The sequence below is a fragment of the Dendropsophus ebraccatus genome, chromosome 10 (assembly GCF_027789765.1).
Source record: "Dendropsophus ebraccatus isolate aDenEbr1 chromosome 10, aDenEbr1.pat, whole genome shotgun sequence".
Lineage (NCBI taxonomy): Eukaryota > Metazoa > Chordata > Amphibia > Anura > Hylidae > Dendropsophus > Dendropsophus ebraccatus.
The window spans coordinates 75,927,524-75,945,431 of NC_091463.1; the positions used below are offsets into that span (position 1 = coordinate 75,927,524).

Here is a 17,908-nt window from a genome sequence, read left to right on the forward strand (position 1 = left end):
CCATCCCGATGGCGCCCCCTGGCAGGCTGGTGGCCGGCGCCCTGTGCGGCCGCACTGGACGCACAGAACAAAGGCTGGCCCTGCTCAGGGTGGGCCCCTTTAACCAGAGGGCACATGGTGCACGTGCGGCCCTGGCCTAAGGTACAGTATCTCAGCCTTCAGCTACAAGGACATGATGAGAGTTGTAGTTGTTCTACAACTGAGGAACCACAGGTTATTTACTAATAACAGCAGCATGGTCGGACCTCCTCACCCCCCACCTTTAACCCAATTCTCAGCGTATAGTGTTGTGTGTAGGGGAGGGAGGGGAGGCCCCGTACATTTTTTGCTATGGGGCCTCATGAATCCCAGCTACGCCTCTGTACATTATTATGCAATGCAGCTCTGCACTCTGAACACACCCAGTCTGTTGTCATAGATTACATGTTAGACTGTTGCCCTGTTCCTGGTCATGTCTAAATACAGAAGGACATAGTACACTCCGAGCTGGAATCACAGGGACACAATATGGCTCTGAGTATTGCAGCAACGCTTCTCCTGGCCACTGGCGTTACTCTCGTAATATATCTCATTAAATGGTGGGGGAAGATAAAATACAGTAACCTACCCCCAGGACCCACACCTCTACCCCTGCTGGGAAATACCCTTCAGATCAGCCCCACCGAGCTACCACAGTCTTTAATTAAGGTATGTACACCTGTATGTGATCTTAGGCATATTAGGAAGCTGTCTATATTACAGTGTCTACTATAATGTCTCATGATTGTGGATGATCCAGTAATAGAAAAGGGAAGTCTTAGGGAATTTAAGTTACAAGATGCTGGGAATATTTTATTACAATGCTTATAATAGACCACTCTAAATAGCCTATAACCTGCTGACAAACTCACTGGTTAAAGAGAGGGAATTGTGTACTGAACTACTATAGGAAAAACCCATGTAATCTGCCATTGTTATGCTAGTTCATATACAAAATAGTCTCCTGGAACAAGAACCCCACATACACACAATTTATTAAAGGGGTACTCCGGTACCCTTTTGAATCACTGCTTTAGCAGGTACAAAGAGATGTGGCACAAATAGGTAGTAGTTTTGCAAAGTCTCTTTAGAGGTGAATAGTGATGTCAGCTAGGAAGGCTAAAGCGAAGTGGGGGTCCTTCCCAATATGGTTTCCCTGTTCCTGGTGAATTGCAGAGGGGTAAATCGGCTTTAGTTGCACTTTCCCAATCCGCTGACTTGAGACTTAAAGGTATATTTTATTAAAACACTATTTTATTCCATTAAGAAGTTAAACACAAACTATAAGAGTTGGTAATACAGTATATAGTATTTAACCTTTCTGAAGTATTCCAGCATCACACACACACAACCTCAGTAAATCAAAATCCTCCTCTGGCTGTCCACCCCGTCTTCCTCTTCTTCTTTTCCCCCTCCTATCTGAGTCGGAACCCACGTGAATCAGAGGTGGGCCTGGCCCTGCAAAAACAGGCCACGCCCACCTCTGACATCACCGTAGGGAAAAGGTCCTCTGTGCAGAAAGGTTTACATGCAATCTTATGACAGAGCAATTAGGAACATGTAAAATGCCCTCAGTGCTCTGCTTATTAGCTATCTGTCTGATTGTGTGCATGGTATAATGTTCAGTGAAGGTATATAATAGCATAGCAGTGTATACAGCTGCTTGTGACACACTGCTTCACTGTGCAGGCTTAACTCCGTGATTTACACCTCCTGATTGGTTGATGCAGAACACACCCTCCCTCTGCATTGATGTGGTCTGGTCATGTGACCACAGAGTCTCTTCACAGCAGCCAGGCTTACCTGTTCTCTTCTATAAAGTTCTACAAGAGGTGTGCTGCTTGATGGGAAATGTAGTTTCCTGGCCAGCACCATCTTGGATAAAGACCAGTTTTTCTAAAAAATTGTAACCCAGGAAACGTGGTAGCTAGAAAGGCGGGAGATGGCTCTAAATACTCAAGGGGGCTTGGTGAGTAGGACTTGAGAGGTTTGGGGGCATTTTATTTTTTAGCTTATGGGCGGAATACCCCTTTAAGCTCCTGTTGAAGTTTCAGGGCTCAGAAAAGGAAGCCAGGATATCCCCTTTTCTATAAGCGTATGTTTCCTGCTCAGACCTGTAATATATAACTTCTCAACCTATTCTATCTCTAGCTGAGTGAGACATATGGACCTGTCTACACCCTCCACATAGCGAACCTTCGGACAATAGTGCTGATTGGATACGATGCAATAAAGGAGGCATTGGTAGACCGCAACGACGCATTTAGTGATAGAGGAGACTTAGGAACATGAGAGTTTATTTCTAAGGATTTTGGTAAGCTAATAAAAAAAAATGTCTACCTCTTAATTTTCTGACTGATTTCAATGTAAATTAAAGAATACCCCTTTGAGAGGACCCCCCCCCCTCCCATCTAGACCACCTTTCAATGACTTATTCTCCTCCCATTATAGTCTATAGAAGCTATCTGTCTATAAGCAGCCTCTACCTTATCCAACCAAAGACCAATTTTTTGAGCATTTTCAGTAGGAACCTATGCTCTAATTCATCTGGATGCAAAAGTTAGGAGTAAAAGCCTAAAAGGAACATTAAGGAGGGAATTCTGGATAACCAAGTAGAGGGGAGGAGGAAGGCAGGAAAAACTGGAAAGACACAATCCAAATCATGATACATTAGAGAGAGGAGCCATTCTGGGGACCAATAAAAACAGAGAGAGCCATACTAGTGTGGTGCACCACGTGATGATGTGGTTGTGGTTGTGACAGCTCAGTCAAAGATGCAAGTGTTGTGACACTAGTGCTAGTCCAGCACACAGGTGTGATTTTGGTACCTGCTTTGTATAGTGGCTGACTGTGTTCCCCAGAAATGGTCGGTGACCTTCCGGGTTGTGATGGGTCCCTTGGGCTCTTGTCCTGGTAGTTCTGAGTGGAAATTGACCCACCCGGACTATCGGTATTGCCACCCGCAGAAAGGGGAAAAACAACCCAAGGTGTGCGGCTAGTGTGTATAGGTGCTGGTGCGGAGGAAAAGATGACTAAGTCCCAGATATATAAAAATAGAAAAGCTTTACTGTACAGTATCTTGATAGTACAAAACACTTTGGCAGCAAATAAATAAATCTTTACATGGATTGTAGTGTTTAAACTTGTCTGTGCTCAGGGGATACTTAAAGAAGTAGAGTAGAGTAGAGGTAGTTGTAGCGGTGCTGGAAGAGTTGAAAGTAGAGTAGAGCAGCGTAGAGGAGAAGAGTTTGTCAAAAGAGTCCCAACCCAAAATAGTAATGTACTCTGCCGGAACTTAAGAGAATACTTGAGAGTGAGAAGTACTTGTATCCATGTATAGACTATAGTCTGACCACCTTCTGCCCTACAGTGTCGATGGGCTCGTCCTAATAGGGTAATACAAGCCCCAGTCTTAATTATCTGGGTAAAGCTGAGTTTCCGAACCTGCACTGTAAGATAGGATACATACACCCTCTGGTAGCTTTGTCCTATCCAGGCTAGTTCCTCTTGTATATCAGGATACCGCCGTGCACCTTTTAGACTGGTTCAGGGATTATCCCCGACTCTGTAGTGTCTAGCACTTCATAAAAGATATAGTAGGAATACTGAAAAAGCTGAACATCTTTAGTTGCCACTGCATACACACGTGTTTTACACTTAACTCACTAAACACACTGTCTTGTCCCAGACAAGGGTCCTGGCAGAGCCAGGCCCTGGATTGGCTATGACAGGGATGTCTGCTCTTTGTGTCCTTCTCCCACGAGAACCTGGGTAAGAACTGGCGCTACACCTCCTCCCACAAAGTAACTTCCTACAAGGGCTAAGTAAGGTACTCTGTGAGTGGTGGAAAGGAGTGTGTGCAAAAGAAAGAAGAAGAGTGATAGGCTAGAAGTAAAGAGCATCTCCTATAGGTCAGCAAAACACATGGTACACAGAAAACAGCAACCCTTTGCTAACTTCCGCTGTACAATACATAACAGCATACATATAAAACACTGACATCTAGTGGTGAAGTGAATTAGAGTGCGCTACATCACCACTTAACCTGGAGTAAGGAGCTTTTGTGACAGGTGTACATGAGAAAGAAAACTAAAATCAAGGAAAGAGATGAGGAGCTGTGTTAGGGACCAGGCATGAGATTGCAGCGGCCATTGGTGTATATGAAACTAGCAAGGATTAGAACAACTTTGGTACCACAAACAATGTTGAACCAGTTTATGAATTGTGTTTGGTGATGAAGTAGTAGTGCTGAGCTGTCACCTATGAGCATGTGTGGAGCTATTTTTAGAAAAACAAATCTAATCTTGATCAACCACTTTAACTGCATGCATAAACTGACAGGGGTCATTGCCAGCAATGGAGAAAGGTGGAAAATGCTTCGTCGATTTTCTCTAACAACATTGAGAAATTTTGGAATGGGAAAAAGGAGCATTGAAGAAAGAATTCAGGAAGAAGCAAGATGTCTCGCTGAAAAATTTACGAAGGACAAAGGTGGGTGATGAAAATATTTTTTTCATAGTAACAGACTGGCCATATAGTTTATATAGCTGTTAACCAAAAACCATCTCTAAAGAGTTACCTGTGAACATGGATGCTCAGTTTGTGGAATTCTTCTTTTCCCAACATTTTAGACTTTAAAGAGTCAGTGTCGTGAAAATTTTTCTTTGCAGAAATCAATAGTCCCGGCAATTTTAAGAAACTTTGTGATTGGGTTTATTAGGCAAATATGCTTTTATCTGCATTTAAAAAGCCTTTCCCCAGCCTCCCCCCCCCCTCTCCTTTCTGTCATTCACTGCTCAGAATCAGGACATCTCAATCAGACGCATCTTGTTTGTTCTATGAAGAGGGGAGGGGGGAAAAGAGACGGAGCAGAAATGTCAACAGCAGAAAACATAGAACAAAGGATTCCTCAGCAGGGGGAGCTATTCAGAGGGCTATTCAGAGGTCAGATAGCTCAGTGGTGACTGTCAGAGGAGAGAGCCCGTGTTGTAGCTTTTAATTAACTCTTTGTTGTCCTGTTTTGGTTTCTTATTTTTCTTTCTCCATAGGAGAACAATGAAAACAGAGGGAGAGCTTCAAACTGCTTTTTTCATGATAAAAATTCATTTTTCGGCTAATAAACCCAATTACAAAGTTTCTTAAAATCGCCTGTGCTATTGATTTCTGCAAAAAAAAATTCACGACAGTGACACTTTAAAGCTGACCGTAATGAAATGTACACTAAGTCATTGACAGATCCTGTAAAATTAATACAAACACCCAGTATAGTAATCTTTATCATTTTGCAATATCTGTATTATATTATATAGTTAAAACATTGACTTCCTGTCTTCTGACTTCCTGTTTATATTAATAGATTCTCCAATCAACCCAGTATATATAATTGCGACAAGCTGTTTCCAATGTCATTTGCTCAGTTGTGTTTGGTGAAAGATTTGACTATGAAGACCAAAACTTTTTGACTCTCTTGAAATATATAAATGATATCTTTGAGCTGTTTAACTCAAGGTCAGGACAGGTAAGTAACACAACATATCTATAATGTGTATGGGTACAATTATACTATATTGTATATTTCCTCTTTTTCTTACTAGCATACATAAGACATACAGTACATACAGTCTTGTAAAACGTAATTTAACAAGAACTGTAGAAGCTAAGAATCATGACTGCAGTATCAGACTACACTTTTTTTTTGTAGTCTGTAACCCTGGAAACATACAGTACGTTAAAGGAGCTGTTGATACAAAAAAAAAAGAGAATAGTTATTTAACAAAACTGCCTATTTTTTATTTACATTAAGGCTATGTTCACACTACGTAAGTTTCCGGACGTAGCGCGTTCCGTGAATAAGCGGCCGGAGATTTACGTAGTTTGCGTACAATGGAAAGTATACGATCTATGGCTGCACAGTTCACACTATGTAAGAACTTATGCCAGGATCGTACGCGGCACCATAAAAAATGAACCAGACCCTTGTTTGAGGACAAAAATGCCGTAACTTACGCCCGTAGCGTAACATGCAGTCCCGTACGTAGTGGTGATTTCTTCATTTTTGCACTTTTCTTTGCCGATCCAAAAGGTTCTGTGGGGTGTCCGGGGCTAGGCGAAGATTTCCTACTAAAAGACCGCTGTCAGATCGCTGTCAGACGTAGGAAGCTTAAGTAGACTACGGGCGTAAGTTCGCAGACCGTACGTAGCCGGCCGCAACTTACGTAAATCCCCGGCCGGAGTTTAACACGTATATGTCTGGCCGGACATATACGTAGTGTGAACATAGCCTAAAGCAGTATGAAAACGTATATTTTTTAAAAGGTTTTAGCTTAGTTATTAAAAGGTTTAGGTAAATACTATAGATATATTTGATACTTCACAAACAAATATATGTTATGTTTTCTATTTTTCTCTTTTTAATTAGGTGCTTCACCTGTTCCCAACCATAGCGCCCTACATTCCTGGGCCCCATCAGAAGATCTTTACACTTCTTAATAATCTGAAACAATTTATCAAGGAGATGGTGACCACCCACAAAGCCACCTTGGATGAGAACTGCCCTCGTGACTTCATAGATTGCTTTCTTATAAAGATGGAAGAGGTGGGATTGTAGATATCATTAGATTTGGAGACCTTTGGGGATTACATAATAATAATATTATTAATAATAATAATAATAATAATAATTTTTATTTATATAGCGCCAACAGATTCTGCAGCACTTTACAATTCAATTTACAATTACATACATGGAGGATGACCAAATGTTGTTGAAGGGGAGAATGCTAGTGGCCCAAGGCTTGTGGTTCTTTGCCAGTCATGGATGCTGTTTTACTGGTCACACTGGCATGAATGCTTCCACAAGTTTATCCTATGTTCTTGAGTCTGGTGCAGTGATTAGCTTGCTGCACAGTTGGCGTCAGTGTTAAAAATACCCACATGGTGCACCCTGCATCGTATGTCCTACCTAGTGGGATGCAGTAATAAGGCCATACAATGAGGTAACTAAATAACAGTGTACTAAACAACATGACTAATCCAAATGTAGAGACAGTTTTACAATCAAGGCAAGCAAAGCTTAAAGGGGTACTCCAGCGGGGGGGGGGATGACTTTTTTTGCTGGGAACGGGGAGAAGGTGGCCGAGGGAAAAGACGTCCACTCACCTCCCCAGTTCCAGCGGTGGGTCCTGCATTGCGGTGCTCCGGCGCCCGGTTCCCGGCCGCTTCCGGGGGTCTGACGCAGGCCCGAAACCTGACGTTTCAGGTACGCTCAGCCACTCAGTGAAGGAGGCGTGATCCATTTTAAGTCTGCTCAGATCCCGCCTCTGTCACTGAGTGGCTGAGCGGACCTGAGACGTCATGTCTTGGGCCCGCGTCAGACACCTGGAAGTGGTTGGGAACTGGGCATCGGATCACCGCGATGCGAATTGGGGAGGTGACTGGACGTCTTTTCCCTCGTCCACCACCTCCCCGGTCCCAGCAAAAAAGTCCCCCCCCCCCCTTGCTGGACTACCCCTTTAAATATCCACCTTGATTTCATCTGTGTACACAGGTATCGCCTGCCAATGTACTGGTTAGCTTTGTGACCTACCGTTTACTTTGTACACATTGAAAGCTGTGTTGTAATAAAAAGTCCAGCGATTGCTAAAATCTTGCAAGTGGAAAATTAATTACAAATAGAAACTTACCAATCCCGTGCCCACTATAAGCAGCGGGACCCCCGCCAGGCTCCAGGACAGTCCACCCAGCTGATGGACTGGCGGCCCAGTTAGTCAGTTACTCGGACGGGTCACCGCTCCAGTCACTGATTGGCTGAGAGGCCAGTTCTGCAGCCGGGACAGGCATTTTACCCGAGTTGTGACGTCATCACAACTTGCAGGAAAATTACTTCCGCCAGGGGTCCGGAGGCCAGTCCCAATGCTCACCACAGGCATGAGGAGAGGTAAGTACTTACTTCCCCTGGCCGGTTGCAGGATTTTAAGCAATCGCTTGACTTTTCCTTTAATAAAACAATTTAAATAATTAATAATAAATACATTTGAAAATTAAATAAAATACATTACATTTTATACAAATGCATGCCGCTTCTTGTGCAAATAAAAAAAAAGATTCTAGGATTCAATAAGTGCTTCCAAAGTTGCGAGAAGCAGATTGGCAGTATGTTTGAGGTACCAGAATGCCATCTTCACTTTATTGAATGTATATGTCTATGTATGGTGAACATTTTGTATAAAATACAAGGCGTGGCCTCCTCCAGCTCCTCATTTATTATGATTCACGCCTGCTAGAAGCAGGTGTAGATTTGGTAGACTGGGTGCAAAATTCGGTGCCCCGTTGTCCGAATTGACTAAGAGGTATGTGCCTCTTAATGTATTCGGCCAGGGAGAAGGCCAGCCCGCCCCCAGTGGGAGGGACCGCGGCACCGGCTTCCCCATGACGGCGCCGTTCTATCGGAGTGTTAAATTCAAGAGGATGTACCCGGTGGTACATCCTCTTTAAGAATATTTTAATATAACAGCATAAGAAATCTAAAAAAAAGGCTAAAATATGGTCTAAAATACTGTGTGTTAGCATAGCCTCAGAGTGCAAATACATATAAAATAAGGCATATATACTCAACCAACAGGCTCTGTGAGGTTTCCTGTCACACACTGTTCATCAATTTTAATTTATCCCCTTTTTATTCGCTCTTCTTTTAACACCTATGTAGTATACAGTATGTATTTATCTATTTGACAATTTATGCTAATAAAAATATTTATAAACTGAAATTTTCCAGGAAAAAAAGAATCAAAACACAGAATTTCATGAGGAAAATCTAGAAGCAGCAATACTAGACTTATTCTTTGCTGGAACAGAGACTACAAGTTTGACATTGCGATATGGTTTTCTTATACTCATGAAATATCCAGAAATACAAGGTAAACTTTTCTTTCCTTTTTAGGCTGCGTTCACACTACGTATATTTCAGTCAGTATGTGTATATTTCAGTCAGTATATTTCAGTCAGTATTGCAACCAAAACCAGGAGTGGATTAAAAACACAGAAAGGATCTGTTCACACAATGTTGAAATTGAGTGGATGGCCGCCATTTAATGGCAAATATTTGCTGTTATTTTAGAACAACGGCTGTTATATTGAAATAATGGCAGTTATTTACTGTTATATGGCGGCCATCCACTTAATTTCAACATTGTGTGAACAGATCCTTTCTGTGTTTTTAATCCACTCCTGGTTTTGGTTGCAATACTGACTGAAATATACGTAGTGTGAACGCAGCCTAAATTTGTAAATGGAACATGCTTCTACATAGGATCATAGCTATAGGGGGTGACATCTAGAGATGAGCAAACCTGCCGAGGTTCGGGTTCGTATGAACCTGAACTATTGGCTTTTGTTTCCCGCTGTCTGCCCCCTCCGTGAAGAGGGTGGATACAGCCAGAGGATGGCCTGGAAAACTGGGATACAGTCATAGTCTTTGGCTGTATCCCAGTTTTCCAGGCGGTCCTCGGGCTGTATCCACCCTCTCCACGGAGCGGGCAGACAGTGGCAGTCAGAAGCCGAGAGTTCAGGTTCATACGAACCCGAACCTCGGCAGATTTGCTCATCTCTAGTGACATCCATAGCCCAGTACCTCTCACTGTGCATATGACAGCTCTGAACTCCTCTGAAGATAGTGCAGCTGAACTGACCCCGAGGTGGTGGGGGAGGACTTCAGACATCAGTGCCCTTGTGCCGCTTTCTTGTCTATGGCGCCGATGTGGGAATTTTGAAAAAAAAAGGGCATCAGAGAATCAAGGCTGGGGGATGTTGCTAAACTGAAGAGGGGCAGGTGGGATGGGCAGGGAGATGTGGCAGGCCTAGGGCACTGAAGCTCTAGGATCCACCTCTTTGTCATTTGTCAAAAAGGATATAGCCCATAGGCTGTATCCATGTTTTTGATGCACCCATAGGGCTGCATCCATCTTCTCCAGCCACCGAGAGTCAAAAACAGAGTATTTGGGTTTTGTAAACCTGAATTTACAGTAAATTCACTCATCTCTAATTGTAATTAGAATCGAGCGAGCAAAGCCTCCCAAATCCAGATTCATTTGGAATTTTGCAACTTTGCAAATGGTTCTAAAGATAAAAGTGACAGCCTACTCAGCCAATCACTGACTGACTGGGATAGGACAGCAGATCGTAGTAAAATAGCTAAATGCCTGCAATCGTCTATCGGTTTTAGTGCAGTTCAGGATGAACCCGAACTTTACAATAAAGTACGGTGAACCTGCTGAACTGAACGTTTGAAAAGTTTGCATCTCAAAAGTTGATCTCTAATTATAATACTAGATTAAAAACGTTGTCCTTTGTTCTGTTTGCCTACATTTCAGAAAAGATCCACAAAGAGATTGACAATATAATAGGCAGAGACCGCTGTCCATCAATAGAAGATAGAGCTAAAATGCCCTATACAGAAGCTGTAATCCATGAGATCCAGAGATTTGGTGATATTGTCCCTTTAGGAGTTCCTCATGCTATCAGTAAGGACACGACCTTCAGAGGATATCACATGCCTAAGGTATTGTATGCTGATCTTCTCAACCTCTTGAATGGTTTAACAATTCACAGGTTATAATGACAGATGAGCGAGTAGTGAAATATTTGACTTTCGAGAATTCGAAGTGAATAGGCACCGAGATTTGACTATTCGAACGAATATTCGATCCCATTATAGTCTAGGGGGAAAAATTTTGCGGCACTTGGAAATCCAAATTCGACCACTTGGAGGTCACCAAGTCCCCCATGAAACCTCCCTAAACGATGCCAACATCTCCGGAATGACACTGAGACATTGGGGGGATCATGCCTGGGTGCACCCAACACTCCAAAATCGCATTATAATGCCACTCACCGCAGTTGCGAAGAAAAATATTTGTGAATGCTTTGCAAACGTTTACGGCAATGTTCACACATTTCGTTCGTATTTCTTGCGCAGCGTTACATACATGATTCCAATGTGCGTCCGTAGAGCGTCATGTTATTCGCGCGTATCACGCGTCATGCTGTACAAACGTTACTGGAACAGTATGTATTACGTGCCCCTAGTGGGCTACTGGAACAGTATGTATCAGGTGCCTTTACTGGGCTACTGGAACAGTATGTATAACGTGCCTTTACTGGGCTACTGGAACAGTATGTATAACTTGCCCTTAGTGGGCTTTTGGAACAGTATGTATAACGTGCCCTTAGTGGGCTTCTGGAACAATATGTATCACGTGCCCTTGGTCGGCTTCTGGAACAATATGTATCACGTGCCCTTGGTGGGCTACTGGAACAGTATGTATCACGTGCCTTTTTCTGGCCTACTGGAACAGTATATATCAGGTGCCCTTAGTGGGCTACTGGAACAGTATGTATAACGTGCCCTTAGTGGCCTACAACAATGACACTATGAGTCACTTGTACACACAGGGTACTGGAATTAATACACCTCCTGATGCTGCTGCTGTTATCATCTATTTCTTAGCACTGAGAAGTGCTTTGGATTCAGAGATGACTTTTTTGCTGGATCTTAGCCTTGAAAAGGACTTTTGGGTTCAGTAGTAAGCCTGCCTGACCAACACGCTACTAAAACCTATCTCTCCCAGCTCCAAGATCTTTCCCTGGCTAGGTTGAAAGCGCATCTGCGGTCAAGAAGTGGAAGTCAAGTATTAAAGATTTGAGGTCGCCAACTGCGATGAGAGGGCTTTCAAATGTTTCCCGCATATTCGCCACACTGTTCGATTGAATTCGAATCTTTCAAATACTGCAACATTCGATCGAATACCATCTCGATTGAATCGTATTTGCTCATCTCTAGTTATTATCTTTAGCTGGGATTAGCTGGGACACAGGAGATCGCCACGTGTAATAGAGGCTTTAGACGTCCGAACACATTCATAAAATATCTAGTAGACAAGTAAAACCAGATGTTTGATAAGATAAGAAGTCAACAATGGAGACAGAGATAAGGTAAAGAATACATACACAATTTGAGATAATTCCTCTATACATGTTTCCTATATGGTAACTGTCTTTAAATATGTGTTTGTCAAGCTTATAATCAGTTAAAAAATCATTTTCCTGATCATTTAACCCTGTAAATCTTTTAATCATGCAAAAACGTTAGTTTATTATTTTATTATGAACTTAAAGGGCAATATTTACATTACTGTATGTATTCCTTATACATCTATTATCTCTAATTATTCTGTAAGCAATGCTTCACTAACTTCAGGAATATCCCAGGCCAAGAAATGATGTGCTTATCTTCTCAATGTTTGGGTCTGGTCTTTCTATCACCTACCATTCACACCTGACTTTTGTAGCTTGACATATTTCATACATTTATTTTCAGGGCACCTTGGTGTTTCCGGTCCTGACTTCAGTCCTAAAAGACCCCAAGCAATTCAAGAACCCAGATGAGTTTGATCCTGGACGCTTTCTTACTGAAGAAGGTTACTTTAAGAAAAATGATGCCTTTATGCCATTTTCTGTAGGTAAGTGATTATAAATTCATTGTAGCGAACTAGCAAAAAATATGGCTTTCTAAAGGTTATCTGCTATGACTAGTGGATCTGGACTGATTTAATAGACATAGCAACATAATGATTTAGATATTATAATAATATAAGTTACAGCCATCATATACATCAAATTAGAAAAAGGGAAATTTTGGCAGCACATCTATGACTCACACTGCAGGTTGCACGCTGCTTGTGGCTTAAGTACAGACAAAAAACAAAAGGTGCAACAGCAACCCACAGGTGTAAGGGCCTACCGTATATACTCCTCCCAGCGTACACACGGTAAACACCTACTCTGTAGATATTAAAAATTAAAATATAATTTTTTAGAAAAGTAAGGCTCCTATCTGCCCAGTTGTAGGCTTATTCAGCCCAGGAGAGGCCATTGCTAGTGTGAAAATGCTAGAGTAGGGTCCATGTCTCGAGGACGCCTTAACGCTGGCGACATGGTACACTCTGTTTGATCAAATAGTTTGCTAAGATCCTCACTTTTCTAAAAATTTATATTTTAATTTTTAATATCTACAGAGTAGGTGTTTACCGTGTGTACGCTGGGAGGAGTATATACGGTAGGCCCTTACACCTGTGGGTTGCTGTTGCACCTTTTGTTTTTTGTCTATACATCAAGTTAGATCACGGCCCACAGTTTCCATATTGAATCATAGCTAGAGATGGAGAATGTGCGACATTTGTGCAGGATCCAACAGCAAGCCTGAGCTATTGTCTGTAGTAGGAAGACTCTTCTCAGCGATCGCTTAAGGTTGCTTAAAAAAATAGAATCCGTTAGCAAGTATTCAATTCTCCTTCGGTGCCGCAGGGAAAATGAAGCATTACTTAGTGCCCATCTTAGCCACTATTTGCTTTGGCTTGTACATAGGGATTTCAAACAACCCCTCAAAGCTTAGTTTGACTTTTTTATATGCTCATTCTGTTTTCTCAGGAAAACGATCATGTTTGGGAGAAGGTCTGGCTCGCATGGAGATCTTCCTTTTTCTAACCGCTATACTGCAAAAGTTTACCTTGGAGCCCACTGTAGACAGAAAGAATCTGAGCATAAAACCAGAGCCCAACACCAATGCTTCAAGACCCTGTTCATACCAGATAAAAGCCATTCCTCGTCTATGAGTTGGGGCCAGAGCCTTGAATATTGGAAACCAAGAAGTTCTATGATTTACAAAATTGGAATGCTACTCTATTTCTTTAAGGATAGTGACTGTAAGGTCCAGTTCACACTGAGCAAATTCGGCTTAATTCCGCCACAGAATCCCAGTGTCAAAGAGTGTCTTTATGGGAGGGCTTGTGCGCCTCCACTCTCAACGGCCCTCCACTCAAAGAATTGATACGTCAATTCTTTGAGCAAAGGCATGCGAGCCCTCGCATAGAGACGCGGTTTGACTCTGGGTCAGGCGGGATTCGGTGGCGGAGATCTTGCTGAATTTGTTCAGTGTGAACAGGCCCTAAATGTATAAAGACAATAGGAGATCTCATATTTTTTATTTCGGTTTTTGTATTGGTAATTCTGGTATCAAATGACACTGTAAGGCTATGTTCACACTACGTAAGTCTCCGGACGTAGCACGTGCCGTGAATAAGCGGCCGGAGATTTACGTAGTTTGCATACAATGGAAAGTATACGATGTACGGCTGCACAGTTCACACTACGTACGAACTTACGCCCGGATCGTACGCGGAGCCGTAAAAAATGAACCAGACCATTGTTTGAGGACGAAAATGCCATAACTTATGCGAGTAGCGTAACATGCGGTCCCGTACGTAGTGGCGATTTCTTCATTTTTCCACTTTTCTTTGCCGATCCAAAAGGTTCTGTGGGGTGTCCGGGGCTAGGCGAAGTTTTCCAAGTAAAAGACCGCTGTCAGATCGCTACGTAGGGCGCTCGGGAAGCATAAGTAGACTACGGGCGTAAGTTCGTGGACCGTACGTAGCCAGCCACAACTTGCGTAAATTCCCGGCCGGAGTTTAACACGTATATGTCCGGACGCGAAAATATGCGGCCGGACATATACGTAGTGTGAACATAGCCTAATATATTATAATTCTCAGTTCCTGTAATTATTGTATATAATAAAAGCATTAGATTGTACAGTGTCTCTTGTTCTATATTATTCTGTTGTAGTTTTTTGTGATTTTTTTTTAAGGCTGGTATGATACATTTTTGTAACTGAGCCTGTTCCTGCGGCCGATACCTCTGTATCGGCTGCCGGAACGTTCTTTTTCTTTTGCTATTGATTTGTGGGCACCATCCAGTGTGCCCGCAAATCAATTAGCCTTTCACTTCAATGTGATGTACGGCCACCGCTACATATTACATTGTATAAACTGCTGTTACTTGCGGACGCTGTTCAGCGAAGATAGTTAAAGACCGCCAGAATAATGTATCTAGTGTGTGTGTGTGGGGGGGGGGGTGTCATAGTTTTCATCTTTTCTGTCCATTATGCTCTATGGAGTTTTTCAGAGGCCCAGGGGAATGAGTGAGCATGGAGAGGAGAAAAGGCAGCCCAGCACAGCATACCATCCAGCAATCTTCCTCAATCTCAAGTTCCTCTGATCTGTGAATCTCACCAAGATCCTCTGACCTGTGAATCCAGCGTTTTATGTGTCAGTAGAGACAAACTGCAGGGCTTTTTCTCTACTCTTCTTGCTCACTCATCCCCCTTGGCCCCCTTGGCCCCCTCTATAGGTTAAAATGGAAGCAGTCTTCACTTTGCAACAAACCTATTACAGAGTTTCTTAAAATCGCTTGCACTGTTTCCAAGTAATGTTTCCAAATGTGAAATAAAGTAGTTGGGGAATATAAATCTGAATAATGTATTGGTAATTCTGTGTTAGTAAACACTTCAAAAGAGAATGATTTAGGTGTAGGGATGTCTGACGGCCCCAAAATGAGTCAAGGGTACAGTAGCTAAACATAATTGAATGGTGGGCTGCATAGCTAGTAGAAAGAGGGAGATTGAACATATTGAGACCACATTTAAGAGACTTCACCTACAATACTGATAAAATAAAAAGGGTTCAAAAACTGTTTGCAAAAAGTGTAGCTTCACACACAGATTTTTTTTTGGGCATTTTTATGGTCTCTAAAAAAAAAAACAGCTGAAAAACTAACAAAGATTTCTTTGGCCCCCCGGTGTTTTTGACTTATTTATTCATTTTACTTTTTTTTTTCTTTGCCTTTTGGGATGAACAGGAAGGAGAAAAACGTATAGTATGAATCCCGAAAGCTCACAGCTCTTACAATTTTTTGTTGGCCAATAAAGGTATCACTCCTAAAATACTTTGATCACAAGTATTTACCACGATGAGATGAACAGGAGAAATTCCATTGAACTCTATGAAAGAGAAACACAGTTTGCAGAAAAAAAATGCCATACCTCACGTTTTGGATAAACCACATAATAATGAATGGCCTATATGACCCAAAGAGGTATAAACCAAAAATCCCACTCCTACAAAACACACAACCAAAGAAGATAAATTATGTATAGGAAAATAGATAATTTTATTCAAGATTGGTAAAAAAGTATGAAAAACACACATTATCTGCAAGGCAGACATAAATAGCAGTGGAGCCTAATGACAACAGAAAAAATACACTTAAAAGAGGGGGCAAAAGCCTTGTATCCAATGAATAATACCAAAAGAATACGACAATAACCCCCCAAAAAATGAGCTAATGGGTATAAAACCTCTTGTCAATAATCCCTTTTTACATCTCCTGACAGATAAAACTGCATAAAAAAATATATGCAGCCTAACAATAGCACAGTAAGTGAAGTCTGGAAAGGTAATACACATATAATTCTGCTTACTTCAGTCTGGGATACAAAAAAAATCTGCCAGACATTACATAAAGTAGAATAACGTAAGTCATTGGATACAGAGGAACCTCAGACAGTATGGCTGGGGTTCCTCTGTATCTGTTGGACTTACTTTATGTTCTTTGTTCACCTCGTGTGCAAATACAAGCTGACTAACCTCTAAAGGTCGGGTACTAATTCAGCATCTCGATTGCTCTTGGTTTAAATTATAAATTGATTTATAAAAGACGTTAGCGGACACATTGATTTACAAATAAAGTTCCATTGCAGTGTCATCTTCCAGGCAAATCTTTCTGAAATTACGTTAGAGTTTCCTGTGTCCAATGCAAATGAGTTCAAGGCCTTGTAAGAAATCTCTTTTATTTTATACGGAGGAAAGTAAGTCACAAAAGACATATTTGAAGAATAGAAATGCATAATTCCATTTTGCCTGATGCACAATTCAGAAACCTTCCGTGTTTTCCTACCATAGCAGCTGATTAGTCCCATGATTGCCTGACTGGCCAAATGCATTGAAAAAATACTGGATTAGGCTTGTAAATGGGAGTGGTGCTGTTTCTAAGAAAAAAATAGATATATTGTTGGAGGCTGATAGGTGATCCAAAGAAATAATAAAGGACTGAAGAAATGTGAGTCACTCATATACCCTTGCTGGAAATCCCTTGCTGGTTCTTAAAGAGGAATTGTCACCTCTCCTGCAGCTGGTTTTCCAGGACCCTGGATAACTTCCTGGCAGCTTGCTGTCATCTCTGCCTGATACCTTCTGACCTGGCTTAAAGCGTGTACCCACAATCTGTCCCCCCAAAACCGCTTGTACCTTCGGATAGCTGCTTTTAATCCAAGATCTGTCCTGGGGTCCGTTCAGCAGGTGATGCAGTTATTGTCCTAAAACACTTTTAGGGTATAAACCCACACACCGTATATGCAGCGTATTTACTGCTGCGATACGCAGCAAACTCGCAGCAAACTCGCAGCAAACTCGCAGCAGATTAGATCTAAGTAACTGAACACAGCATCAAATCTGTACCAACAAATCTGCTGCGTATACGTTGCATATCTGCTGTGCATACGGTGTGTGGGTTTATACCCTTAAACTTGTAGCCCTGTGTCAAATTGGTGTGGCCTAGAGTGTCTGTGCTCTAGGCCTGCGACACCTCTGTCCCTCCTCCCTGCCCTCTTCATCATTAGGAATGCCCCTAGGAAGGAGTTCTCCTAATCATCACTTGTCTGAACTTTGTACGTGTGCTGGATTCATAAGGCGTATGCGCAGTGTTCAGACAAGTAATGATTAGGAGAAATCCTGCCTGGGGGTGTTCCTAATGATGAGGAGGGTGGGAAGGGGGTAAAGAGATGTGTCACAGGCCTTGGGCACAGACACTCTAGGCCACGTCAGTTTGACGCAGGGCTGCAAGTTTAAAGGTTGTTTTCTTAGGACAATAACTGCATCACCTGCTGAACGGACCCCAGGACGGATCCTGTATTAAAAGCAGCTATCCGAAGGTACAAGTGGTT

General features: G+C 42.2%; 1 pseudogene; it reads left to right on the plus strand.

Moving 5' to 3' along the window:
- The first annotated feature begins 399 nt into the window (after positions 1-399).
- On the plus strand, positions 400-14,631 carry LOC138766080 (cytochrome P450 2G1-like; annotated as a pseudogene).
- The last annotated feature ends 3,277 nt before the right edge of the window (positions 14,632-17,908 follow it).